The 26,829-nt window shown below is 40.5% G+C and overlaps 1 protein-coding gene across 5 annotated transcripts in view; it reads right to left on the bottom strand.

The window, feature by feature from the left end:
• JAK2 (Janus kinase 2) overlaps positions 1-23,025 on the bottom strand; it is a 115,415-nt gene extending 92,390 nt beyond the window's left edge. For 2 of the 5 annotated variants that reach the window (XM_043486605.1, XM_043486600.1), the window contains exons 1-2: positions 22,884-23,025; positions 22,433-22,512 (exon numbers count right to left, since the gene is read on the bottom strand). The gene's annotated coding sequence lies outside the window, so the exon portion shown is untranslated. Of the gene's footprint in view, positions 1-1,381; positions 1,489-1,902; positions 1,942-22,432; positions 22,513-22,825 lie in introns of all 5 variants that reach the window. The other 3 variants (XM_043486603.1, XM_043486602.1, XM_043486601.1) reach the window with 3 other exon arrangements.
• Positions 23,026-26,829: the final 3,804 nt, after the last annotated feature.

Genomic DNA, 26,829 nt, shown 5'->3' with positions numbered 1-26,829 from the left:
AGATACATGTTTAGCATCAAAACAAGTAAACTTTTGTTGTCTTCATCTCTTCGTATTTCTACTAGTTTGTCCATTTCTACCATATATTTGGCTATCCAAACATACTTTTCACTTCACCTTTGATCAATTACGTCTAATGCAATACCTCCCTAAACAATAAGCAAACATCCAAGTGTGGGGACAGCCAAGACAATTACACAACATAAACTGCACAAGGGCAAAGACAGTGCAGCCTGAACTTCTTGTCAGAAATGGTAATAGGAACATCATGTTTTCAACAGAAATGATCAGCGAATAAGAATTTGGATCTACTTCTCAGTAATTATTGTTCTAAAAAGTTCTCAGATATGAAACAATACATATATTGTTTCAAAACATTTAACAGAATACATACAGTGAAATGACTGGGCTATGCATATACCTAGCTCAACCACCAAATGTGCATAAGGGAAAGGGAGGAATCCTTCTTCAATCTGAGCTGGCTGAGTGACTAGGTATATACAAAGCGCCAAGATAGATAAAAAGAGTAAGAAAGAAGAAATGAATTTTAGATATTTACAGTCAGAAGCACCTATAAGATAATTAAAAGGAATATTTGTAGTAACTGGCTTGATACATGAGTAGTTAAGAATGATTTCTTAATTTGGGGTTTGAGAGGTTGGGTATCCAGTATTATAATTCACAGAATAGAATATATGGAATACAAGGATAGTTTGGGAAGAATGATTAATTCAATTTGGCATAAAATGAACTGAGTTACCTATGATATATACATACTGAGACATTCTAAAGGCAGCTAGATTTATGCAGGCTAAGGGGAACATAATGTGCTTTTGTGACAGATTTCATAGTCAGTACACATAAAGGTAGCTATAGCCATAGACATATATGATGTCCAGATATAAGGTATGAGGTAGGAAGAGAAGATGATAGATCAAATCCTTGAGGTCACAACATTTAAGTGCTATCCAGAAACATCATGGATGGAGGGCATAAAGGAGAATGTAGCAAAGATCTTGAAAATAAATGACCAGAAATAGAAGAAAACTAGAGTTAACTGTATAATAATTAGTGTATATATTTTAATAAAAATACAGTTTCCTTTAGGAAAAAAACAGAAGAGAAGAATTATCTATGAGAAGAATTATCAAACATCATGAAGAGGTAAAATAGGAAACAGAAGGAAAAAAAATCTGCTGAATTTGGTAATTAAGAAGTAAAGACCACCTATAGGGAAAGAATCCGAAGGGTTAAGGATGGCTTTTTCTTTTCATTTGGTTTCATTATTTTGAGTTCTCTAATCTCAAGCATGGTTTTCAACTCAGGACTATTACCCAAAAGAATATAGGCGTTCCCAAACATTCAAAAATGCAAAGTTTACCTCAAAAGCAACATTGAAGAAGTTATTTTCTTAAGATGTAAGACACCACACCAGAAGAGTAAATCCAAAAAGAGTATGATATCAGGTCCAGAAAAATAGATCTAAACCTGGAAAGTAATAAAGTAAAGTTAAAGAAAGTTCAACGGCAGGCCTGAGGCACACTAAGAGCAGATACGAGCAGAGGAGCTCTAGAAGGAAGATTTCAGAAAAGAGTGAGTGTTAGACTGCTTGCTATGATTAGTTCAAAACAAAACAAAACACCCAGAGTGGACATGATAAAGGAAAACAGTGAAAGGAAAAAAAGGCAATTCCAGTGGGAGAAAACTTTATAAGAAAGGAGATGAAATTACAGCATATTTCCAGTCTCTGTAATAAACAATCCTCAGTGTAACATAAACATTGTTGTGTTAACTATGGGTACTGAACAGAACATAAATGTTAGTCTGAACATAAAATACCAGAGGCTGAGAGGTGAAAGCAGGCAGGGAAGCTAAAGCAAAGCTTGGGACAGACGCACTAACCTTAGAAACTGAGAAATCAACAAATAATGCCAATGGCTGCTGGAACGAGAAATAAAGTTACAAATATATTACCGTAGGTTACAATGACAGCCAATATAAGAAATAAAATAGTGACACCTGTAATCTGAAGAGAAGAGGAGGAACATGGTGGTACAGGTAAAACAGAGACTGAACTACCAGAAGTTAACAGTTAAAACTGTCTCCCTCTGGAGAAAAGGGTTAAAGTTGGAAGCGCAGAGTTTTTCACTGTAACTGGATTGTCCTACATTATTAGTGCTTCTGTGTGATCTGACTTTTTAAACTAATATAAATGAAACATCTAGGGGAAAAAAAAATTATGAAAGTAATTAGGAAATAAGAAAATCATGGTGGCACAGGTACTCTTAAAAGTGAAGAGCAAAAAAGAAAAAGGATAGCTGCTGGGCTTCCCTGGTGGTCCAGCGGTTAAGAATCTACCTGTGAATGCAGTTTGATCCCTGATCTGGAAAAATCCCATATGCCACAGGGCAACCAAGCCTGTGTACCACAAATACCAAGCCCCTGCTCAAGAGCCCACAGGTTACAACTACCAAGCTAGAGTGCTGCAAGTACTGAAGCCCATGTGCCTAGAGCCTCTGCTCCACAATGAGAAGCCCACATCTGCAACTAGAGAGTAGCCCCCACTCTCCGCAGAGAAAGCCCACAGGCAGCAATGAAGACCTAACACAACCAAAAATAAATAAATTATAAAAAATCCCAAACAGGATATTTTTAAGGTATTCAGTACTACTACAATTGTAGATCTAAAATATCTGATCAACCTCAACTATATAGACCCAGTTTGAATTAATCTGCAAGGGAAAAAAAAGCCTTGTAAGAATTTATGAAACGTACCTTTATAAACTTTTCATTGAATATAGATACTTAAATATTTAATTTATAATCTACTTTAAGAACTACTAGTCCCAATTCCCCTCCTTTATCTAGTCTTATCACACTGTTCACCTTGATTCTTCTTTGACTTCCTTCATCTTTAAAATAATGATACAATCACTGTACATCATCTTGAAATAATTTAAAACAATTGTTCTCAGATGGTAATGATAACCCTATATGCAAAACAGAAAAAGAGACACAGATGTACAGAACAGACTTTTGGACTCTGTGGGAGAAGGCGAGGGTGGGATGTTTCGAGAGAACAGCATCGAAACATGTGTATTATCTATGGTGAAACAGATCACCAGCCCAGGTTGGGTGCATGAGACAAGTGCTCGGGCCTGGTGCACTGGGGAGACCCAGAGGGATCGGGTAGAGAGGGAGGTGGGAGGGGGGATTGGGATGGGGAATACGTGTAAATCCATGGCTGATTCATGTCAATGTATGACAGGAGCCACTACAATATTGTAGAGTGATTGGCCTCCAACTAGTGAAAATAAATGAAAAAATAAACAAATAAATAAAACAATTGTTCTCACCCTGGCTGCAAGTTACAGTAACATAGGGAATTCTATAAATACCAGTGCCTGAGACCAAAGAAAGGAATGATATGGTCTGATAGAAACTTTACAATAATTATTAGTCATGATCAAAGAAACAAAAGAAAGATTAACATTCATGAAAAGAACAAACAGCTATAAAAGAAAATAATTCCAGCAGAATATGTCAGACAATGATTACTCAGAAATAGATATAGAGAGAAGTAGTAAACGGGAAGGTAGTACTAAGACATTCAACCAGAAAGCAGCATGATAAAGACCAAAAAAATTGAAAAGACAGTTAAGGGGCCTGGAAAACAATCAAGAAAACTATTTTTCAAGAGTGATAAAAGGTATTCTCAGACATTTCAAAGCTATATGAAGATAAACTACATACATATTCTGACTAAAAGAACTATTAAAATATACATTTTAATGAGAAGAGAATTCTGACAGAAAGTACTTAAGATACAGTAAGCACCAAAACTGATAAATTATAGGTAAATGGTAATAGATGGGGAAACAGTGGAAACAGTGGCTGACTTTATTTTTCTGGGCTCCAAAATCACTGCAGATGGTGACTGCAGCCAGGAAATTAAAAGATGCTTACTCCTTGGAAGGCAAGCTATGACCAGCCTAGACAGCATGTTAAAAAGCAAAGACGTTACTTTGCCAACAAAGGTCCGTCTAGTCAAGGCTATGGTTTTTCCAGTGGTCATGTATGGATGTGAGAGTTGGACTGTGAAGAAAGCTGAGTGCCAAAGAATTGATGCTTCTGAACTGTGGTGTTGGAGAAGACTCTTGAGAGTACCTTGGACTGCAAGGAGATCCAACCAGTCCATCCTGAAGGAGATCAGTCCTGGGTGTTCATTGGAAGGACTGATGCTGAAGCTGAAACTCCAATACTTTGGCCACCTCATGCGAAGAACTGACTCATTGGAAAAGACCCTGATGCTGGGAGGGACTGGGGGCAGGAGGAGAAGGGGGCGACAGAGGATGAGACGGCTGGATGGCATCAGCGACTCCATGGACATGAGTTTGAGTAAACTCCGGGAGTTGGTGATAGACAGGGAGGCCTGGCGTGCTGCGATTCATGGGGTCGCAAAGAGTGGGACACGACTGAGCGACTGAACTGAACTGAACTGAATAGATACTGACAAGTGTTTTTAAAGGAAAAAAAAAAAAAAAAAAAACCTCAAGAAAGAATAATGAATCTGAAACATTAGTAAGCATAAGAAAAGAGGGCTATTTGATTTCTCCTTACCTATTACAGGATTTGAGGCAAAATACGCCACCTCAAAATATGCCATTCTGACCCACCTATGTTTCTTTAAAGTGTGAAATAAATCTCCCATGTGAAGGAATAGCCCCTATACTGGGAGGCTAGAAGGAATCCTTATCACCAGAAACAGAGAATTCAAGGTTGAGAAAGCTATATAAACTTAGTTACTTCATTAATTTGCTACCCTAAGCCCAAAGCCCTTTGTTGTATCAAAACTTCACAAATGTTTCTTTGTTTAAAAGAGTATATCAACAGCCTGATTTGGTCACTTCTTAGGTCTTATATCTATGGACTTCTGTATGTATGAAATAAAATTTGTTTTTCTGCTGTTAATCTGTCTTCAGTCAATTTGATTATTAGGCCAGCCAAAAGAACCAAGTGACAAAGAGGGGAAATTTACCTTCCCCAACAGTTTTGCTATAATCAGCAGGATCTTCCTTTGCTGGAAAACTGCCTGTTCCCAGGACTGCTGCTGCTGTCCAAGAACCTCTGGCAAGAGCTGTCAGCAGGGAAGGATTCTTACTGTCAGCCTTCTGGATCTTTGTCCATAGGGGTCCAGTGAAAGCAAAAGTGATGATAGCCCTTTTTCTAAATTTACACTAACAGAAGAAGCTATTTGTGTAACAAGTTTCTTTGGCATAGCAACTATTATAAATTTAATTTTAGCACTCCTGGTTTTTATTGATCCTTTTCCTCCCAGAGATGGGGGCACTATTGTGTGTGTGTGTGTGTGTGTGTGGCTCTGTTGTATCATTTGTACTAAGGAGGAGAATCCACAGGGTAGAACACAGGCATAAGCCCTATAAGCCTGCTGTTTGAACCAGCTTTCACAAACTAGTGAGTTCAGTTCTCATCAGATGAGTATGAGGATTTCCATTTCACCTTGTTCTACATCCTGAAAGCTTGGCTTTGTGCGCAGTGAAACTATTCTCTCTGATCACTACCATCTAAAAAGTACACTTGTCAGGGTACACCCAGTGACCAGTCAAATACACTGGGGTGCTGAGACATGAAGTGACAAGCAGCAATCTGTCCAGCAGTGTAAGCCCTCAGGGTAATTGGTCACAAGGGGCCCCAGTCCACAGGGGACTCTGTCATCTCAACCTTTGTTGTTTTATTAATGCTGGCAAAGTCCCATTCCAGTAACACCTGCCTACTGTCACAGATTAGTGGATCTGTAATCAGAGGTGTCTTATATTCTTGGGAATATCAGAAACACAGTTTTCAGCACACAATTCTTACCACCTATGCAACAAAGGACTTTCCTTTCTTAGACTATCTTTGTGATATCTTTTTGGATACTGTGAGAGCTGATTCTTTATACTCTCTTTGAGAACACCTCATGCATCCATAGTTAAGTCATAAAAATGCTTATTTATGGTGTAAGTCACTATTAAGAAGATCCTACTCCTCAATGCTCAGACAATGGATCCTTCAAACTGGAAAAAACTTCTCAATTTTCTCATCTTAAGCAACTGTATTATTGGTTCATATGGGAAGACCAAAGTTAAAAGTGAATATGAAGAAATATAATGATTAGCCTTAATTATTCCTTTAATGAGATAAAAGAACAGAAATTAAACTCAGAACAAAATTAAAAATCAAATCTGACATAAACCCCCTTTCTTCTCCCTCTTACACACCTCTTGTCCCCGGCTCTCTACCCTTGACCCACCAGAAGATCATCTGGATCTAGGGGGCCCTGGACTAAACGCCACCTCTCATAGATATGGCCAGAACCTGTCCTAGGACCTCCTGCAAATAACCAGGTAATGACTCAGCTACAGGCCAATATTCAAGGCATGACAGGAATGATATTAGAGGCTTTCTCCCCTACAGTGAATTAGACAGAGGTCATATCATGCCCTATAAATAGTAATTGCCCTAAAGTTCTGGTAATAGGCAAATGTACTCCAAAACTGCCAAGAGAAAACCTGCATCCTTTCTCTGTCCCTTAAGATGTAAACTTTACTGTATCTTTGAAAGTAAATATCCCAAAAGGTGTATAAAAAAATGCCCAGGCTCACCTGAGACTAAAGACAGAAAGAGGCTTTTTAAAAAATATAAACTGCTAAAAGCGTTCTCGTGCCCAAACTGTAGAACATAGCCTTCTTAAGGTTACTTGTCAAAGACAAACACAAATCTTTATTTCTTCATAAACATTAACAAAAAGCTTTAAAGGTAGGTATCTTTAACTTGTTCCACAAGAGACACAATTATGTATAAATTAGTGAGTTTTGTATTGTACTCGATTCATGGCCAAAGTTCTGGAATAGAGCTCCGAGATCTCTGTGCCTGTCTGCATATTTTATCTATGTATGTACATTATAGATATATTTTTCCACCTCCAGATGGTATTGCTAATTAACTGGTAATTGCTAATTAATTGATAATTAATTGGTAAAGAGCTCTATGCAGTTGACTTAGAGAAAAGTAAACATTTATGTAAACCGAGCATATGCATGCATGCTAAGTCACTTCGGTCATGTCCGACTCTGTGCAACTCCACGGACAGCAGTCTACCAGGCTCCTCTGACCATGGGACTCTCCAGGCAAGAATACTAGAGTGGGCTGCCGTGCCCTCCTTCAGGGGATCTTTCCAACCCAGGGATTAAACTCGTGTCTGTTACGTCTAACCTGCACTGGCAGGCGGGTTCTTTACCACTCATGTCACCTGGGAAGCCTCAAACCAAGTATAGTCTCATATACATAGAAGATAATCCTAAAAGATTTTAAATAGCTCAGCTGGAATTCCATCACCTCCACTAGCTTTGTCTGTAGTAATGTTACCTAAGGCCCACTTGACCTCACACTCCAGGATGTCTAGCTCTAGGTGAGTGGCCACACCATCATGGTTATCCAGGCCATAATGATCTTTCTGTACAGTTCTTCTATGTATTCTTACCATGTCTTCTTAATCTCTTCTGCTTCACTAGGTCCTTACCATTTCTGTCCTTTATCATGACCAACCTTGCATGAAATAGTCCTGTGATAGCTCCAATTTTCTTGAAGAGATCTCTAGTCTGCCCCATTCTATTGTTATCCTCTACTTTTTTGCACTGTTCACTTAAGAAGGCTTTCTTATCTCTCCTTGCTATTCTCTGGAGCTCTACATACAGTTGGGTATATCTTTCCCTTTCACCTGTGCCATTCATTTCTCTTCTTTCCTCAGGTTATCTGTAAGGCCTCCTCAGACAACCACTTTGCCTTCTTGCGTTTCTTTTTCTTTGCAATGGTTTTGGTCACTGCCTCCTGTACAATGTTATGAACCTTGTCTATAAAGTACTCTGTCTACCAGGTCTAATCCCTTGAATCTGTTCATCACCTCTACTATATAATTATAAGGGATTTGACTTAGGTCATACCTGAATGGCCTAGTGGTTTTCTCTACTTTCTTCAATTTAAGCCTGAATTTTACAGTAAAGAGCTCATGATCTGAGCCATAGTCAGCTCCAGGTCTTGATTTTGCTGCATGTATAGTCAGTTAGAAAGAATATAATCAATAGGATTTCAGTATTGACCATTGGTAAAGTCCATGTGTAGTCTTCTCCTGTGTTGTTGGAAGAGGGCATTTGCTATGACCAGTGCATTCTCTTGGCAAAACTCTGTTAGCCTTTGCCCTGCTTCATTGTGTACTCCTAGGTCAAACTTGCCTGTTACTCCAGGTATCTCTTGACTTTTGCATTCCAGTCCCCTATGATGAAAAGGACATCTTTTTTGGTGTTAGTTCTAGAAGGTGTTGTACGTCTTCAGAGAACTGTTCAACTTCAGCTTTTTTGGCACCGATGGTTAGAACACAGACTTGGATTACTGTGATGTTGAATGGTTTGCCTTGGAAATGAACCAAGATCATTCTGTCATTTTTGAGACTGCATTCAAATACTGCATTTTGGACTCCTTTGTTCACTATGAGGGACACTCCATTTCTTCTAAGGAATTCCTGCCCACAGTAGTAGATATAATGGCTAGCTGAATTAAATTCACCCATTCCTGTCCATTTTAGTTCACTGATTCCTAAGAGGTTAACATTCACTCTTGCCATCTCCTGTTTGATCACGTCTGATTTACCTTGATTCATGGACCTAACATTCCAAGTCCTACACAATATTGTTCTTTATAGCATCGCACTTTACTCTCATCACCAGACACATCCACAACTGAGAGTCATTTCCGCTTTGGCCTGGCCACTTCATTTTTTTTGGCGCTATCAGTAATTGCCCTCCACTCTTCTCCAGTAGCATATTGGACACCTTCCGACCTGGGAGGCTCATCTTCCAGTGTCGTGTCTTCTTTTGCCTTTTCACACTGTTCATAAGGTTGTCACGGCAAGAATACTGGAGTGGTTTGCTATTCCCTCCTCCAGTGGGAGGAGGGACATGTTTTGTCAGAACTCTTCACTATGACCGCCCACCTTGGGTGGCCCTGTATGGCATGGCTCATAGCTTCACTGAAGTAAGCAAACCCCTTTGCCAGGACAAGGCTGTGATCCATGAAGGGGCGAAGACTATTACATAAAGTGTGTAATTAACCAAAGAAATCTCAGCTAAATTCAGAGTAGGGACAGCCTGCAGCAGGACCTCTCAGGCACTACTATGCATCATCCATTGCTCCAAGCAGGAAAAGACATGCCTACATTTCTGACAGGAAGGTGCCTCTGCTTTATTAACCAGGGGGAAGAAGAAAACTTCTCTCTGCTCCATGACAGCTCAGCCAATCAGACTATAGATGCCCACCAATGAGAATCCACCATACCCTGAATTCCCAGCTTCTGCCAATGGACTCTTTGGTTAAGGGCCCCTCCAAGTTTCCCCTTTTTCCTTATAAAAGTAAGTTCCCCCTCTTTGTTCTCTAAATTTGCCCATGGTTCACCATAGCTTGCATTTCCAAAACTGCAATCTCTTTGGCTCTTTCCAAATAAACCAACTTTGCTGGTAAAATAAATGGCAAATGTATTACTAAAGCTGACATTTTTGGTGTCAGAAGTGGGACCCAAAGCAGGTGAACCCTGAGACAATGAATCCTGGAATCAAGCAAGGTACCAACACCAAGGCCCTTGTGCTCATCACTTCAATGAGCTATTGCCAGCTTTTTTTTTTTAAACTAATTAATTTATTTTAATTGGAGACTAACTACTTTACAATACTGTGGTGGTTTCTGGCATACATTGACCTAAATCAGCCACTGGTGTACATGTGTCCCCCTGTCCCAAACCCCCCATCCCACCTCCCTCCCCATCTGATCCCTCTGGGTTGTCCCAGTGCATTGGCTTTGAGAGCCCTGTTTCATGCATCGAAGTTTGCTAAGTAAGTGTCCTCTTAGGTTCCAAGCTCCGTTCCTTCTGCACTTTGAGCTTTCTGACTTTACTCAGCATCTGGAGAGGTTTGGTCCTTTCAGGTTTGAGGCTCTGACTTTGGAGAGCACTCAGTTGCTTTCTACAGTGTGTAGTAGTGAGGGGTTTTGGAGGGGGGCAGATTCTGGTCACTTAAATGCTCTAAGCAGACAGAGCCCGCCTTTCAGGACTCTGGACAGTTTCATGTTTAAAAACCAGGGACCCCAGCATGTGCACTTTTAACTAAGTGACCTGAACAAACTACAAGTAATCAGAATTACAATGGGCTGTATGGGGAATTTTCAATCTCCCCAAACTTGTTTTGCTTAAGATTAAAGTGGAGGACTACAGTTCTATAATTAAACAAAACTAATCCAAATGTACACAAAACTCTAAAATTTCCACTTTGTAAGATAACATTTCTAAATTGGATGAAACAACAAAAACAACAACAAAAACTAAAAAAGAACAAAATGGCTTCTGAAGCTTCCTACACCTCACCCTCCCCCAACTTCTTTGTCTCAAGAGCCATCGTGTGTCTTCCCTGATCACCCATTAGTCTCAAACTACATCCCAGCAGCTATTTTGTGCTCAGGTCCCACCTCCATGCCTATTTCTTCCTCTGCAAAAACCTACCCCTTTAAAATTGGACCCTGTGAAGATTCAAATGCTATAATCCTAATTACTGTTTTGAAGTTAACTTGAGCAAGTAAATATTTAGAAGAAAAGTGTTAAATAACAACTACCCTAGATTTTTGGTAGATTTTGGTAAGATAGACTACAAAACTCCTAGGAGAAAACTTGCTTTCTGTTTCCTTTTGTTAGGTAAGTGACCCTTCCCATTCAAAGGGGAAACATTTGTTTTAAATAAGTCCACCGAAAGAGAGGATTCCAAACCTCTTGTGAGACAATAAAAAGCATTTTTGATTGGCATGCAGAAGCTTCTAAAAAATAAACTGACTCCAAAAACAGCACTAAAAAGACCCTTACAGGATGCAAATACATTTTGCATCTATTATTCTTCTGGGTTTGTATCACTATATGGCTAAAATTTTAAATCAAACAGTTCCTGTTTGCATCTGTCTGCGTGTTCATGTGTATATAGGTGTTGTAGACATGTGGGTTTTGTTTTCTTTTCTACCTTCAGATAGTATTGCTAAAATTTGCTTGTAAAAGAGTTCTATTTGCTTAAAAACAAACAAGCACTTGCAGTAATCAAAGAAATATCACAGAATATAACCCAAAATGCTTTTCAAGTTCACATGATCTATTCAACAGGATTAAATTTTGGTAAATGAAAGCTAGTTTAAGGTCATTGGTTACATTAAAATAGGTTATGTCTTTGGAGTTATAATGGTATAAATAATAGTGTGCGTGCTTAGTTGTGTCCAGCTCTTTGCGACCTCATGGACTATAGCTTGCCAAGCTTCTCTGTCCATGGAATCTTCCAGGCAAGAATACTGGAGTGGGTTGTCATTTCCTTCTCCAGAAGATCTTCCCAACCCAGGAATCGAGCCCATATCTCTTGCATCTCCTTCACTTAGAAGGTGGATTCTTTACCAACTGCACCACCTGGGAAGCTTCCTTCGTGTCAATAACGGAAGCATACAATTTTCAGTTTACCTGGGTAGGTGCATGGCAGGGCCTGAGAGATCCCCATACAGGCCTGTCTCAATTTTAGCTGAGGTTTCTTCTTTATTTCACATTTTCCCCTTTTAATCAAAAGTTTTCCTTAAAAGCATCACTGATCAAGAGTAAGGATCTCCACATGTAGTGGCACATTTAGTCTAAAGCCTCAGGCTAAATTTTGTAAACAGAAGGGGTTTTAATGCTTTAAAACCAAAGTAATTTGGTTGAGGGAGGGGAACTGCTATATACTTACATTATCCAAAACTTGCAAGTGTTTACTAGAGAAAAAGATCCTCTGTGAAACTGATGTTGTCATTCAGTTGCTAAGTAATGTCTGATTCTTTTGGGAACTCATGGATGGTAGCCTGCCAGGCTTCTCTGTCCATGGGATTTCCCAGGCAAGAATACTTAAGTGGATTGCCATTCTCTTCTCCAGGAGATCTTCCAGGACCAGGGATCAAGCCCATGTCTCCTGCATTGGCAGGTGGGTTCCCTACCAGTGAGTCACCAGGGAAGCCCATGAACCAAGGGATTAAACCAAGATGGTACAAAAAGTCACTGGCTATTTACTGACATTTCTTTACTTGTGCATTTATAGACTCTTTATTTGAAATACACTTATAAATGCTGTAATAGGATAAAATAACCCTTTCTCTGGATTAATGAAGAGGAACAGTATCTTAACAATAACTTAACACTATCTTAACAGTAACAAGAATCCCATCAAATAAAAATGTGTATATTCCACAGATGACCAGTAGGCACATGAAGAGATGCTCAACATCACTAATTATTACAGAAATGCAAATAAAAACTACAATGAGGTACCACCTCACACCAGTCAGAATGGCCATCATTAAAAAGTCTACAAATAACAAATGCTAGAGAGGAGCTGGAGAAAAGGGAACCCTCCTACACTGTTGGTGGGAAAGCAAGCTGGCACAGCCACTATGGAAAACAGTATGACAGTTCCTCAGAAAACTAAAAACAGAATTATCCTATAACCCAGCAATTCCACTCCTGGCATTATACCCAGACAAAACTATAATTCAAAAAAGTAAATGCAGAGGCCTCCATGGTGGTCCAGTGGTCATAATCTGCCTAGCAAAGCAGGGGACCCTGCTTCAATTCCTAGTCCAGGAGGATCCCAAATGCTGTGGAGCAGCTAAGCCTATGTGCCACAATTACCCAGCCCTCTCTCTAGGGCCCGCAAGCCACTACGCCTGAAGCTTGAGCACTCCACAGTCCATGCTCCACAACGAGAGAAGCCACTGCAATGAGAAGCTTGCACACCACAACTAGAGAGCAGCCACTGCTCGCTGCAACTTGAGAAAGCCTGCGCACAGCAACAAAGACCCAGAACAGTCAAAAACAACTAAATAATTAAAAAAATGATTAAAAGTTCCATATTTATTTTTTAAAAGTACATGCACCCCTATGTTCACAGCAGCACTGTTCCCAACAGCCAAAACATGGAAACAACCTAACTGCCCATCAAAAGATGAATGGATAAAGCAGCAAGGTACATATATGCAATGGAATACTACTCAGCCATAAAAAAGAACTAAATAATGCCACTTGCAGCAACATGGATAAAACTAGAGATTAGCATGCTAAGTGAAGTAAGCCAGGAAGAGAAAGACAAATATCAATAGCATATGGTATCACATGTTGAACCTAAAATACAGCTCAAATGAACCAACTACAAAACAGACTAATAGATACAGAGAACAAAAGTATGGTTGCCAACAGGGAGGAGTGAAAACAGAGTGATGGACTAAGAGTTTGGGGATGGTAGATGTAAAATATTACAAACAGAATGGATAAAAAACAAGGTCCTAATGTATAGCACACGGAATTATACTGAATACAGTGTGATAAACCATAATGGAAAAGAATATATAAAACAACTCTGGCCAAAATAGTACTGGTATACCCTACACAGATCAGGGAACCAAAAGAGCATCCAGAAATAAATCTAAATATATAGTGTAATCTGATGACATTGCTATGCAATAGAAAAGGATATTTAGTTTTTATAAAAAGCACTGGCATAACTGGCAGTACAACTGGAGAAAATATGCTATAACTATATTGTTGTTTAGTCGCTAAGTTGTGTCCAACTCTTTGTGACCCTGTGACTATAACCTGCCAGGCTTCTCTGTCCATGGGATTTCGCTGTTCACTGGAACTAGACAAAGTCCATGCATAGCAATGGAAATCCAGTGTGACCAAAAATAAATAAATAATAAATTATATATGAATTAAATTTTTAATGTAAAAAACAAAACAATAAAAATACTGGAAGAATCTTTGAGAGAAGGAATGGAAAAACTTTCTTACACCAAATGGAAAACTCAAAATCAATTTAACAAGTCACACAAATTCAGTGTCTGAGTCCCTATTTTCCTTGACTAATAAAGTAGTTTTCTTATTCTCACTTCAATTTCAATGCCTTAGGCAGGACAGGCATTCCCCAGTTCCCCATAATCTCCACTTCTCCCTACTATATTCCATAACAAGACCCTTTATATTCATTGATGACACTTTAGTCATTTAAGTTTTCTACCTCCACAATAAAGAAAAAGATCCATTATATTAAATTTTCGATTTCTCTAGAGAAAGAGGGCCATAAACAAAATCAAAAGACAAACAGACTGAGGGAAATATTTGCAATTCATTTATCAAAGAATATCTCTAATACACAAAGAGCTCCATAAACTGATAAGAGACAATCCACTATAAAAATGACAAATATATTACAACTTTCCACCTAAAATATATTTTTCGAGCACATATGGAACATTTATAAAAACTGACCACAAGGAAGCATGTTCGAAAAAAAAATTTTTTTTAAAAAGGAAACTCTTAAAAGGCATAACAAAATCTAAAAATTACTTGACAGTTACTGTAACTGTTCCTAAGAGACAATCTCTGCAATGAGTATATGCCTTTATTTCACTGCCACGTTATACTTCTCTTTACATCTGGATCCTTAGTATACTTAGTCGAGAGACTACCACGATATTAAAGATGATGTTCACTGACTTATCCTTAATAACATATGCAGTGGTTTAGTCACTTAGTCGTGTCCAACTCTTTGTGACCCCACAGACTGTAGTAGCCTGCCAGGCTCCTCTGTCCATGGGATTTTCCAGGCAAGAATACTGGAGTGGGTTGCCATTTCCCTCTCCAGGAATACATGCAGTGCACAGCATAAAATGGACACTGACGAAATATCTACCAGGTGACACACACTTACTGTCACCTAATCAATGACAAAGGAGGCAAGAATACACAATGGAGAAAAGACAGTTTCTTCGATAAGTGGTCTGGGAAAACTAGACAGCTACATGTTTTACATGTATGATGAAATTTACATGATGAAATGAGAACACATCATAATACCATACACAAAAGTAAACTCAAGGACTTCCCTGGTGGTCCAGTGGTTAAGAATCTGCCTTTCCGTGTAAGGGACATGGGTTCAATCCCTGGTTCGGGAAAATTCCACATGCGGTGGGGCGGCTAAGCCTGTGCATCACAGCTACTGAGCCCATGCTCCAGAGCCCATAAGCCACAACTACGGAGCCCACATTCCACAATTACTGAAGCCTACGTGCACTAGAGCCCATGCTCTGCAACAAGAGAAGCCAGGGCAATGAGAAACCCTTACACTGCAACTGGAGAGCAGCCCCCACTCAATGAAACTAGAGAAAAAGCCTGTACAAAGCAACAAAGACCCAGCACAGTCGAAAATAACTAAGTAAATTTTTTTAAGAATCCATATAGCTAACAGTCACTAGCCAAGCAATATATCTAAACTCCCAATAGCTTTCTCATAGATAACACCTTTGATGTATGAATCACTATAATAATGGTTGCTTAAGTTGTTTTTCAGGAACTCAGAGCTAGATCTTGACAAGCTCAAACCAGCTGAGACCACCAGTCTAATTCAACTACGCCTACCTAAGTATCCAATGCATCACCTTTTTATATCAGAAGGCTAAAAACTCCACCCTCAGATCATGCTAATGCCACCAATTTCTGAACATGCACCCCGTGAAGAAGCATGTAGTTCAGTTCCGTGGAGAACTTCAATCACTATACCTTTTGCCTGCATCCAATCACCCTTCCCCATGCTTCAGACCACCCCGCTCCTTTATCCCTTAAATATCTCAAAACCTTCGCCTTTAGGGAGACAAATTTGAGATTTGTTCTCTGGTTTCCTCACTTAGCTGTGACCTGTGAGTAAACATTTTCTCTGCTGCGAACTTACTATCTCAGCATGTGTCTTGCTGCACATCAGGCAAGTGAACCTAGTTCAATAACATGATTAACAGAGTCTATTCTTCACCCTACCTTCGCCATGTTCACTGAAACACTCACTTTTAAACCCTGACTCATCATGTAAGACAGCCAAGTATCCTGAGCCCCTGATGTTTTAACGAAGTCCAAGCCACATGTATTGATACGTGCTCCAGTGAAGAGCCTGAGCTGAGATCTCAAGTCAAACAGCCAGTCATGTGAGTGAAGATACCTCCAGATGATTCTTGTCCTCTGCCTTCACATTACCCCCGCCAGCAGCTCTTCCCAACTGATGTCCTAGACACTGAAGAGGAGGAACAAGCCATCCCTGATGTGCCTGATCTTAAGTACTGACTCAAAACATCTGAGTCTAATAAAGCAGCTATTTTATTTCACTAAGTTTTAGGATGGGTTTGTCATAAAGCAATAGCAACAAAAATACATACTAATGGAAATGATCCAGTAGAGGAAAAATGGAGAATGCAAGACAAAGAGAAAGAAATACAATGGTAAAGTCCTTGAAGGTAAAAGGGGATGGGTTCCTCTACCCAAACAGATGAAGAAGCCTTACATGGGACACTGAACAGCACATACATTGTAAAGGGGGGAAAGGGCAGAGTATAGACACAGATACAGAATTGGAGGAGAGGGTCTATTGATGGTAGGTTGTGTTATTTAGAAAATAGAGGTAAGTACCAGAAGACACCCTTGTAAGGTTTGTAAGTGGTTTCCTGATGAACATGAATAAGAGATGGGGGGAGAAGCAGGTAGAGGCAAAGGGCTGCTGTTTTTTTGTTACAAACATTTAAACCATTTATCTCTTAAACTTAATTTTTTTTAAAAACTCCTTCATTTTCTAAATGAGGAAAAAACAAGACTCACTTGATTATGTGATTTGCTCAAAGTCACACACCATATTAACAGCGCTCAGTCTTTGATCTTGATTTCCAAAACAGTATACTTTCTCACATTATACTACCTTTTATATTATAAAAATATTACCTAGTGGAATTATATTTCATGATCAGAATTAAACTAAAATAATTTAGTAATCAATAATGAATGCCCCATTCTCGAGGACTGATATCAACAAAGAAGGCAGAAGAGTGTTCTTGGGAAGATAAAAATATGCATTCAAGCAAAACAAATAGCCCATAGACTATCTCTACCTCAGTCACCTCCAGAGTAGCTCTATCATACAGTTTTCAAAAACAGATAACACTTCCTTTTACCTTTTCCAATTCTCCTAATCTGAATAGTCCTAAAATATGCTACCTTCAGTATTCTAAGTTATCTGTAAGAATTTCTCTTTTCTTTTAGCAATTAATATCCTTATCATGGCAACCCACTCCAGAACTCTTGCCTGGAAAATCCCATGGATGGAGGAGCCTGGTAGGCTGTAGTCCATGGGGTCACTAAGAGTCGGACACAACTAAGCAACTTCACTTTCACTTTTCACTTTCATGCATTGGAGAAGGAAATGGCAACCCACTCCAGTGTTCTTGCCTGGAGAATCCCAGGGATGGGGGAACCTGTGGGCTGCCATCTATGGGGTCACACAGGGTCGGGCATGCCTGAAGCGACGCAGCAGCAGCATTTTATTCAGATCTTACCAAAACAACTGCACCAACAGTCATTTGTCTACCCTGACAGACCACTAAATATCTTAATGCTAACCACTTAATGTCCACTCATTCAGATAATACAAATGCAGGAATAATGCCCATAAGAAACACGGGCGCCTATGTAGTACGATATGAGAGGACACAGATAAATGACAAACATTCTTTCAAAAAATACCTTCTGGTCTTTACTATGTCTAAAATTCTCATCATTAGTCCCAGGGATGGAGAGCTTTGAAAAAAAGTCTCCATCAATCAACCAAAAATCAAATTCAGAGGTTGTCTGTTACACTAGAGAGAACAAAATATTAGCAGTGGTTACTTCTGCACGGGAAAACCATAAGCAATTTTCTTCTTTCTTCTGCTTTTCTAGGTTTTTATATTAATAAAAACACCAGTAAACATTTATAAGACCTTTTTCAATTCTGAGTCTTCTCACTTTTTGGCAGTGATCAACCATGATCAACTTGATAACCACTCCCACCTTCTTAACCTTCCCACTCACTTGCCTCTCATATTAACTGCTCTGTCTTTGTTGCCTTGGCCAATTCCTCTTCTTTCACTCACTCTCCAAGTATGTGCAGTTCCCAAGGCTCAATCTCAGATCCCCTGCTTTTCTCTCTAAGCACAACAATTTCAGCCTTAAATTTCTTTACTAAGTTCTATTCACATTGTCCCACTCTCTGGTGATCTGTTTACACTTGCTTATCTCACTGTCACGTCAAACTCAACAAATCCAAGCTACAAGCCCAGATGTCTGTACCCCATCAACTAGCTAATATTTCATACCTATTTCTGTCAGTACAGTCATTAATTAAATCCTTGTTCTTTTTTTTTGTCACCAACTAAATGAGTGTCTTTGGCCATATTTTTAAACCTCTCTAGGTTTCCTAATGCACATGTTCCTAATGCACATGTTCTCAACACTCTAATTTCTCGTCACTGCGGATCAAAACTTCAGTCATCTCTGATTACTCCTCTCCTTCCCCGCATTACATCTTCCTTTCTTATCCAGTCCAGAACAAAATCTCGCGTGACATCTCTCCAGTCTTATTTTTACTAAATTCAAATTCTCACTACCTCAGGCCTAGATGATTTTCCTAGGTCTATCACTTCTCTTTCCAACTCATACTCTACCCAGCTCTGGTGCCACTGTGATTTTCTTAAAATACCTTTTTTTAAGCAAGTTCTTTCTCACTGTGAAACCTTTAAAACTTGTCTATTACCTATGAATCAAAGTACATTCTTCTAACCCTGCACTTAAAGACATCCATCCATCTAATCCCAAACATTTTCACCTGATTTCTTACTACTCTCCCACTCAAACCTTCACTTCAGTCAACTTGTTATGTACTGTTCTCTGAGCCTGGCCTGCGTATTTTGCCTTTACTTCCTATACAAGTTCCTTCCTCTTATGTAAAATCAAATTCTGCCCAGTTTTGACTCTACCTCTTCTCTGGATCTTTGTCTGCTCACTTCAACCTTATATGGTATCAGAGATTTATAACTTTTATTATTTGCCTATCTCCCCTATTACATTATAAGTCCTCAAGGAAAGGAACCTGCTTTACATTTTTCTGCATCTCTTTTGGATATATAGCAAAGTACCTTTATGTTGTAGATATGAATAAATATTTGTCTGGTAATGGCCTAAAATTCCTTTTTAATACACAGCATTTCTTGAATGTTCCCCATGTACTCAGCATTGTGGGTTTGTATGTGTGTGGGTTTAATCTAAATTTTGTTTCTCATACACAATCAACTTGAAAAGATGTGGCTAACAGAGAAATAATTATCAAACAACCAAAGTATAATATATAATTAAACTATATGATGATATGCTAAGACTAAAAGAACTATAGAACTGTAGAGAGGAAAAAAGCAAGAGTTAGTGAGAAACATTTTCACGAATGAGGTGGAACTTTCAACTTAGTAGTAGTGGTAATAAATTGTTTTAATAATAATAGCTTATTATATTCAGAGCATTGTATAATTATGACAATAGTTTATTGTTAAAGGAGTTTACTTTACATCTGGGAGTCCTTAATGTGCCAGGCCCTATTCCTGAGGGTTTTTCACGTATCATGTAATTTTCACTACGAGCTTACAGAAAAAGTACAATTCTCAGTTTTCAGATGAGGAGACTGAGGCTCTGCTCAGTTATTCCACACCTAGTGACTCATGCAATAGGATGTAGAACCGGACTTACTGGAAGAAGGATGGAAAACATGTGAAAGTTAAAAAACAGAATAAGCTTACCTGTTACTAGGAAGTATGAGACACAGCTTGCAATACTAGAGCAGAGGATGCTTGCTGAAGGTCCTTAGACAAAACTGAATAAACAGGGCAGGGACTGATGACAGAATATTTTGAAAGCCAGGAAAAAGAAGTTCAACATAATAGGTGGCATGTGGGAGGCCACTGAGGATTTGGGAGCAAGAGAGTGCCACAAAAAGGAGTATCAGAGTGGTATTTGTAGAAGGAAGAGATGCTGGATTCAAAGGGGTTGATATGACTTCCAATATTCTAGGCTGAGGATGAGTCCTGGGATTCAGGTAGTAGAAGTGGGAGAAGCAGAGGTATGGATGACAAAATAAATATGAATAGGACATGGTGAATGGATTAGTATGTGAGATAAACGAGAGGCAGTTTAAAGATTATGTCTAATTTAAAGTCTGTATGGCCAACAGAGGGCAGGAAATTACAAAGGGGCATAAAAAGATGATTTTCATTTGGGGCAAAGTTAAGTTTAAGGAGATGGTCAAAAATACTAATAGAAAACCAGTACTAGAGAAACCAGAAAGTAATCAGAATGACAAGCAATAGGATCACTGTAAAATAAAGGAACTAGATAGTAGCTATAAAGATATTAAATAGGAAAGTAAACATCCTAAGCTGTGATCAGCTGGCACTAACTTTGTATTAATAAGTGTATCAATAACTTTGCTGGTGAAGGGCATCAATTAGTGAACAACATTTAAAAATGCAGTTTTTCCATTAATTTTTTTTCTTTAAATCAGAAGCCAACCAAAAACTAAGGCAAAGGCTTCCAAACTTTCTCCATTTAGGGAATCCTTAGACTTAGTAATTTTTTCATAGCACCCCCAGACCAAAAGAAATACTTACATGGGGGTGGTGTCAAACCACTTAAGTATTAATGTCCTTATAATTTAGTGTTTGTTGGGCTCTGTACAAACTCTCAAACTTGGAATCAAACTGGACAACATCACATTCCAGTATTCTATTTCCTACAGTAGTTGCTTTTTATCAGAGCAACCTTTAAAAATACAGCTATGTGAAAACATGACATTGTAGAAAGGAATGTGTCAATCTAATGTTGAAACTGTGAACTACCTCAAATTATCAGTTCAAGCCTGAGTTCAGTGGCACCCTGGGGCACCCCAGCACACAATTTGAGAAACTGGGAGCAAAGGGAAGGGGGCTAAATAGAAAAGAAAAGAAAAGGGGAAAAAAAGGGGAGAGGAGCAAAAGAAAATTCTTATTAGCCCGGTTAACCATAAGAGGGCAGCACAACAGTAGGTAGTGGCAGCACAAATGCAGGGGGTAGTGCATTCATGAGGAGAGAGAAGGGTCAAACCTTTCCATAAAAAGGCTCTAAGACCCCTCAACCAGTTCAAGATATGAAAGTCCTTTTTCTCCTTAGACTAAAAAGGAAGAAACACCAGTCACTGGCAGATCACCTTATGCAATCATCCTGCCCTTTTCTAACATCCTTTCTTTGCCTACCCAGTCAGGACAATAGCCATGACTTTCACAGTGGCCAAGCAATGTACTACTTTGCATGAGTAATTTTATTCAATCTCCACAACAATCTTATAAGAGAGTGAGGCTCAAAGAGATTTTAAATTAACACTATTAAAAGGCAGGAACACCAGAATTCAAACCCAGATCTGACCCCAAAGTTAATGTCCGTCCCTATTTGGTCTAAAAAGCATCTCATCTTTCAGAAACAGCCAGTTGAAATAGAGAAAAAAACCATGTTCCCTTCCTATACTCAGAGAAAGAAATAAGCATTGTATGCTTATCTAGTCAGCAAGTACTGTAGTTTTCCTGTACCGGTAAATACATGTTAAGGCAAATGCTGGACACATCCAGTTTGCAGATATGTTACATATTAAAAGATATATGCACACAGGAGCAAGGGATTCTCATACCCAAAATGGTAAAGGGGGAAGGGAAAGGGAGGAAAAAGGTTGATTATTCATCTTAATATCCTCTGGGTGTTCCATCAGAATACCTGCAGTAGCCCAACTTGTACAAACCTATTATGAAACCAAAACCAATCGTCATCGCTTATTCCCACTTGCAGTTTCCTTCTCCACATTTCTCCTCCCCCTATGACATACTCAGCTGCCTCTATCCTTTCATTCAGAGAAAAGGAGTTCCTCCGGACAGATTAATAACCACCGGAAAGCAAAATGGGTAAATTCAACCGACACAGCAAACTTAAGCAGATAAAACTGTCCAGGAAGCATTCTATGCGGTAGCAGAAACCCCAGCAAGAGCAGCTAACGTGTCCTCTCAATAGGTATCTCTTATTACTTGAAAATGTTTCTCCCTCAAAGATTAAGAATCTTCTGCTGCTTGAGGAGAAAGAGTATTGGATGACGTTTTCTCTGCAAAGAAAAACAATGTACAATCAGCAGAGAAATAAATAACGACTGTTTCTTAAAGAACAACAATAAAGCGCAAATTTACCCTCCCAGGGCAACATTCAAAGTTCAGCACTGCCATTTTCAAAGAAGTAAGCAACAACGAGCCCTGCCTGTCGACACACGCTTCCAATCTTCCTACGCACAGACTCACACCTCAAAACACCCTCGTCTTTGCTGCAGAGAAAGAGGACTGCAGAGAAAAAGGACTGCAGTCAGGATCGCTTACCCACCTTCGGGGAAAGGGGATGGAAAGGCCTCTTCTGAAGAAGAGAAACAGATCACATCTTGTTGCCTTGCCTGCTTCCGAAACCTAAAAGGGAAAAAAAAAAAAAAGCGATAGTTACTACCGCAGAAATCCAGGGGAAATAGATGCTCTTTTCTAGGCTGTTCAGATGTCTAGAAAATTTTAAAGAGGAATAAGTAAAGGCGAGGAGGAGTATCAGGCACATAAGGATGCAATTATCAACAGCAAGACACTCCGTCCGAGGTTTCCTTCTAAAAATGAGGATTTTCTTGCCGGGAAGTTTACTGACACTAGCAGCGGGGGAGGCGGAGCGGGGTGGAGAGGAGGAGAAAGACAACTGCTGCCCTCCACCTGGAGCCCAGGCAGCAATAACACTCACCCGCCGCACGGATGTGGCGACGAGGACGCGCCCCCAAGCCCGAGGGGACGGCTCTTACCGGGTGCCTCCGGCTGGCCACTGTCTGCGAAGCCCCTGGAGCAGGCAAAGGTCCGAGTGTACCCCAGGCTGAGACCTCGGGGGCCCTCCCGTGCGGGTTCGGCTCTCACTCACATCCCTCGGCGGCGAAGATTTGGCCTTTCCCTGCGCTGCAATAGAAGCCCTCCGCTCCGACGCGCTGCCACCAAGTCCGGACCCCAAGGGGTCGAGGGGCCGAGGCGGCGGCGCGCGCTGTGGAGCGAGCAGGACGCGGGCCCAGCCTGTCAGCGCTCAGGAAGGCCGTTAGCGTCGGCCGCTGCGGCCCGCTCCGGCTCCTCTTCCTCTCTCCTTCCTGCAACCCACACCACTCCCACTTTGGGCAACCGGGAAGCCCGTCACAGTCGTCGTCTCCACCCTCTCCGGACTCACATCGTCTTCTCAGCGCCGCAGGCGACACTGGCTGGGACGTCCTATTTACGTCCGACTCAGCCTCCCAGTTGGCCTCGGGTCTGGCGTCTGGTTCACTGCAGAGACCGCCTCGGTGCGGGGCCGGCGCCTGGCGCGCACCCCCGGACTGCGCGTGCGCCGCTCCACCCAGGCTGCGCTTTCACCGACGCGCGCCGGGGGCGGCCGCCGACTGGCTACGCAGAACCTGGGCTTCTCGGGAAGCAAACTGGCGTGCGCGGAGATTCCCGCGGTGGCCCCTGGGCGTGAGCGGGCGGGGAACTTGAGCTGGGCCGGGCCCTTCGCAGATGGGCGTGTGCGTGGCTGCCGCCCGCCGTGAAGGCGGCTGGGAGTGAGTCAGCCCGGCCGGGTAGGGGCTCCCCAGCGTACAACCTGGCACCGCAGAGAGACTTTCCCGTCCTGCTCACGGTTGTCTTTTTCTGCTTTACCTTCCACGTTCGGAGTGCAACAAACCTGTCGTTCCACAGCTCTGGTCGCTAGGCCAAGGGAAGTCGCGCCGAGGGTTTGGTGCAACGCGTTCCTAACGCACCATTTCGCGCCAGTGCAGTTCTGGGAGTCTGATTCCAATCAGTCACTTGTGCTGGAAAGAAAGAGGCTGGGATGAAGTGCCCAGATGCCTGTGGACTGGCGGCAGTGCCAGGCAAATGAGAAACAATTTCCACCATCCCGAAGAGCCTCATTCATTGGTTCAACAAATTTACTGAGCACCTACTGTTTGCCATTCTTGGTAGGACCCCAAAAATGCTATGTGAACACAACCCACATACCCCTTGCCCTACTGGAGCTTGTATTCTGATACAGCGACCAAAAAAAAAAAAAAGCCTTAAATTTATAACGTGCCAGAGTATAATTGCCACTAGGAAAAGTAAAGGACCAGGAAGTGGGGAGGCAGTGTGCTATTTTATAGTGGTCAGGAAAGACCTCCCAGAGGAACACTTGAGTGGAGATCTGAAGAAGGAGAATGAGCCAGTCCTGTGGCTATCTGTATAGACAGTTTCATGCAGAAACACTAGCAAAGCCAAAGACCCTAAGAAGGGAATGTGCTTGGCAAGTTCAAGGACCAGGAAAGAGGTCAGAGTGGCTGAAGAACAGTAAAGGAAGGGGCAACGGTAACAGGTGAGGCCAAAGCAGTAGCCTGTAATCCAACTACGTCGGGCCTTTTTCACTCATCATTAGCCTTCTGTGAATCCGAAAAAAACAGATACATTTATAGCCCCTGTTTCACATACAAATGATGCTGCAATTCAGGTCTAGCTTGAACTTAATTGTTTCTTTAAATCTCACCAAAGCAACTCCTGCATTTCTTCTTACATAAGACCCATTGCAAAAGGTCTTTGAGCAAATGATAGCAGGATAGGAAATGACTTGAATCCACACTGACTTCTTTAAATAATGAACTGGAGCCCTGTTTTCGCCTAGGAAGGGATATACTGGGGAATTGCATTCCTATGGCTCCTGTCTTACAAGCAAAATATGCCAGAGAGTGCTGTGTGGTTGCTGTTGTTTAGTTTCTAAAAAGAAATTAGAAATAGGAGTTGTGACACAACAGCGGATCTAAAATCTGCTTAGAATATTAAGGGTGAAATTACAAGCAGGGAACCATCATGAGAGTTCCCGCAGAAACAAAACTGTTAACTAGATTAGAAACCAGAACACAGACCCACACAAAGAACATAAAGTGCTGAGGATGACCTTAACATTACAGTTAAAATGAAAAGTATCTGAACTGTGGAAATGGAAGCATTCTCTTTAAGAGGGGAAAAAACAAAACCTGTTTAAGAACTCTAAACAGTACAGATACATTCATTCTAGTAAATAATATTTCTGAATTTTGCAATGATATGTTTATTCAACCAGGCATGGTATCTGTTACTGTCCACTGCCTTTTTGCAGGGAAAAGCCATGTAGAACTAGTGGATATTGAGGTTGTCTTGTGGAGGAAAGTATTCTTTTTTTATATTAGTGATTTGGATAGGGAAGAGAGGGCGGACAAGGGAACTATATTAGTCATAGGCTTATAAACTTGAGAAATCAATCTACCCACACAGAGAGATAAAGTGACTGACTTACTGTCATTCTGATAGTGAAAGCCTCTCTCGTCACCAAGATACTATGATTTTAAGCCAATATTACCCTGGAATGTTTAGCTCTTTTCACTCTGTAGCAAACTTTTTAATGCTTTTATGTGATCCCTGGTGGTGACATAGCTAGAAATTTGCTCCCAGGGCAAATATTTCAGAAAGTTTCCTCTATTCTTTGATATAATAAAAGAAAATTCCAAGACATCTGACTGTCTTTCAAGACATTCTTTCACACAATATGGAAAAACAAAAAGTGTGAATTTGGTTAGATGGTAATACATTTAGATTCAAAACTGATTGTAGGTCATAGCTAGAAGTAAAAATTAGCAGTCAGTTGTCAAGTATGGGGTGTTGTGCCACAAGTTCTGTTATCCCTTTGTAATAGAATACAGTGGCACTGGTTCTTGATTGTCATTCCCAACCCAAACCTGCAACAAGACTGACAGTACATGTGAGATGGAGCTTTGGCATTTACTTCCTTTTATAACTGTAACAAAGGCTGAGCGCCGAAGAATTGATGCTTTCCAACTGCAATGCTGGAGAAGACTCTTGAGACTCCCTTGGACAGCACGGAGATCAAACCAGTCGATCGTAAAGGAAATCAGCCCTGAATATTCATTGGAAGGACTGGTACTGAAGCTGAAGCTCCAATACTTTGGCCATCTGATGTGAAGAGCTAACTCATTGGAAAAGACCCTGAGCTGGGAAAGATTGAGGGCAGAAGGAGAAGGGGCAACAGAGGATGAAATGGTTGGATGGCTTCACCGACTCAATGGACATGAGTTTGAGCAAACTCTGGGAAATAGTGAAGGACAAGGAAGCCTGGCATGCTGCAGTTCAAGGGATTGCAAGGAGTCAGACACAACTGAGAAACTGAACAACAAAGTCCTTAAGTGGTTTTGATGCAAAGGTTAGAAATCCATGGTTCAGGGAATCTGGCTAACCCAGGTTTGAACTACTCTTTTCACCAAGGAAGTCATTTAAATTTTCTAAGCTTCCATTTCCTCATCAGTATAATGAGGATAAGAATATCTTCCTTGAAGAGTTGTTTTGAAGATTAGATGAAAAAATATTTTAAACCCTTAGCACAGTTATTAAATGCCTATTATGGTTTTGATAGGGACAATTTATATATATTGCCAAAATGTTGGATTTTCTTAGTAATCCTGAAGCATTTGTCACAGTTTATTGCATGACATGGAACTCTGTGGGCAAGAATGATAAGGGCTGAGTTGTAATAGAGATAAACGCAAAGTTCTGCATTTGTATAAAAATAAATCATGCCATTAGCTGATGAAATAATGAAAACACTCTTAAGAGCAGAAAAAGATATAGGAAAGTTATTCCCCTTGGAACAGGAAACAGGCCCAAACAAAAGACTGGGGATAAATCCACAAATTAGTTTGTTTCCTTCCAGGATAG

Source organism: Cervus canadensis, chromosome 14, assembly GCF_019320065.1.
Source record: "Cervus canadensis isolate Bull #8, Minnesota chromosome 14, ASM1932006v1, whole genome shotgun sequence".
NCBI lineage: Eukaryota > Metazoa > Chordata > Mammalia > Artiodactyla > Cervidae > Cervus > Cervus canadensis.
The sequence above is the reverse complement of the archived record's forward strand: the minus strand, read 5'-3'. Positions and strand labels throughout refer to the sequence as shown.